This window comes from Trachypithecus francoisi, unplaced genomic scaffold, assembly GCF_009764315.1.
Source record: "Trachypithecus francoisi isolate TF-2019V2 unplaced genomic scaffold, Tfra_2.0 Lachesis_group2, whole genome shotgun sequence".
In the NCBI taxonomy this organism is placed as follows: domain Eukaryota; kingdom Metazoa; phylum Chordata; class Mammalia; order Primates; family Cercopithecidae; genus Trachypithecus; species Trachypithecus francoisi.
Genome location: NW_022681465.1, coordinates 71318436 through 71321196, shown reverse-complemented (window position 1 = coordinate 71321196; position 2761 = coordinate 71318436). Strand labels below are relative to the sequence as shown.

Here is a 2761-nt window from a genome sequence, read left to right as displayed (position 1 = left end):
AATTTCAATTTTCTTAAATTTATTGAGGCTCATTTTGTGGCCTATCATATGGTCTATCTTGGAGAAAGTTCCATGCATTGTTGAATAGAATGTTTATTCTGCGATTGTTGCATGGAATGTTCTGTATGTATCTCTAAGTCCATTTGTTCCAGGGTATAGTTTAAATCCATTGTTTCTTTGTTAACTATCTTGATGACCTGTCTAGTGCTGTCAGTGGAGTATTGAAGTTCCCCACTATTATTGTGTTGCTGTCATTTCTTAGGTCTATTAGTAATTATTTTATAAATTTGGGAGATCCCGTGTTAGGTGCATATATGTTTAGGATTGTGATATTTTCCTGTTGGTCATGTCCTTTTATCATTATATAATGTCCCTCTTTGTCCTTTTAAACTGCTGTTGCTTTTTTTTGTTCCTATTAATCATGCCACATTATTTTTAATTGTGTACAAAGATTTAACATGTCACCCAGGGACCATTTCACCCACTGCTCTGTTTGGCCCCCAGTCTTTTGTCTCTCTCTTCAGCAATAGTGAGACAGATACCATTTCCTTGGGGAAGAGAAATCCATGGTTTGTTGCCCTTGCCAATTACAAAAATGTTGGAAAGTTGAGTGGCAAAGCTGGTGCCATTGACATCTTTCACGTGAACCATGTCAAAAGATCCAGGGTGCCTCTCTCTGTTGGTGATCATACCAATTCTTCCCAGGATAGCACCTCCAGTCACCATACATAGGTTACCAGTGTACCAGTGTCAAACTTGATGAAACCAGTAATCTTGCCAGTCTCCAAATCAATCTGAATGGTATCATTTACCTTGATGAGGGGATCAGGGTAGTGGATGCTGCAAGCATCATGAGTCACCAGATGAGGGATTCCTTTTGTGCTCGCAAAGATTTTTCTCACTTTACCCCATTTGTACTTAGCCTCCTCAGGTGTAATACGATGTACAGCAAAGTGACCCTTGGTGTCATAGGTCAGATGGAAATTATCTCCCATCTTGTCAATGCTGATGACATCCATGAATCCAGCAGGGCAGGTTATATCAGTTCGGAACTTGCCATCAACCTTAATGAACCCCTGCATGCAAATCTTTACTTCATCTCCTGTCAGGGCATTCTTAGGTCTGTTCCTTAGGAAAATTATGAGGGGGAGGCACTCTCTCAACTTGTGAGGGCTGGTGGATGGACAAGGAGCAAACACACTGGTCAACTTATCCAGCATCCAATGTTTTAGAGCTGCTACCCACTTCAGATGCTTCTTGGGACCACGAGCCACGGCTGCATTAGGCAAGGAAAGAGGACCTCTCTCTTCCAGTGTGCGCAGAAATTCTAAACTGCTGTTACTTTAAAGTTGGTTTTGTCTGATATAAGAATAGCTATTCCTTCTTACTTTTGGTGTCCATTTGCATGAAATGTCTTTTTCTATCCCTTTACCTTAAGTTTATATGAGTCCTTATGTGTTAGATGAATCTCTTGAAGGCAGCAGGTGGTTGGTTGGTGAATTCTTATCCATTCTGCCATTCTGTATCTTTTTTTTTTTTTAGACGGAGTCTCGCTCTGTTGCCCAGGCTGGAGTGCAATGGCACGATCTCGGCTCACTGCAACCTCCGCCTCCCGGGTTCAAGCAATTCTCCTGCCTCAGCCTCCTGAGTAGCTGGGATTACAGGTGTGTGCCACTACAACTGGCTAATTTTTGTATATTTAGTAGAGATGGGGTTTCACTATGTTGGTCAGGCTGGTCTCAAACTCCTGACCTCATAACCCGCCCAACTCAGCCTCCCAAAGTGCTGGGATTACAGGTGTGAGCCACTACACCTGGCCCATTCTGTTTCTTTTAAGGGGAACATTTAGGCCATTTACATTCACTGTTAGTATTGCAATGTGAGATACCATTCCATTCATTGTGTTATTTGTTGCTTGTATACCTTGGGTTTTTGTTTTTGTTTTTTAAGTTGTATTTTTGTTTTATAGGTCCTGTGAGATTTATGCTTTTAAGAGGTTCTGTTTTGATCTGTTTGCCGGATTTGTTTCAACATTTAGAGCTCCTTTTAGCTATTCTTTTAGCTATTATTATTATACTTTAAGTTCTAGCGTACATGTGCACAATGTGCAGATTTGTTACATATGTATACATGTGCCATGTTGGTGTGCTGCACCCATTAACTCTTCATTTACATTAGGTATATCTCCTAATGCTATCCCTATCCCTGCCCAACCCCACGATAGGTCCTGGCGTGTGTTGTTCCCCTTCCTGCGTCCAAGTGATCTCATTGTTCAGTTCCCCCTATGAGTGAGAACATGTGGTGTTTGGTTTTCTGTCCTTGCAAAAGTTTGCTGAGAATGATGGTTTCCAGCTTCATCCATGTCCCTACAAAGGACACGAACTCATCCTTTTTTATGGCCGCATAGTATTCCATGGTGTACATGTGCCACATTTTCTTAATCCAGTCTATCATTGATGGACATTTGAGTTGGTTCCAAGTCTGCTATTGTGAATAGTGCCACAGTAAACATATGTGTGCATGTGTCTTTATAGCAGCATGATTTATAATCCTTTGGGTATATACCCAGTAATGGGATGGCTGGGTCATATGGTATTTCTAGTTCCAGATCCTTGAGAAATCACCACACTGTCTTCCACAATGGTTGAACTAGTTTACAGTCCCACCAATGGTGTAAAAGTGTTCCTATTTCTCCACATCCTCTCCAGCACCTGTTGTTTCCTGACTTTTTAATGACTGTCATTCTAACTGGTGTGAGATG

At 41.4% G+C, this 2761-nt stretch overlaps 1 pseudogene; it reads right to left on the bottom strand.

The window, feature by feature from the left end:
* Positions 1 to 470: 470 nt before the first annotated feature.
* Positions 471 to 1471, bottom strand: LOC117064463 (annotated as a pseudogene).
* Between the last annotated feature and the right edge of the window lie 1290 nt (positions 1472 to 2761).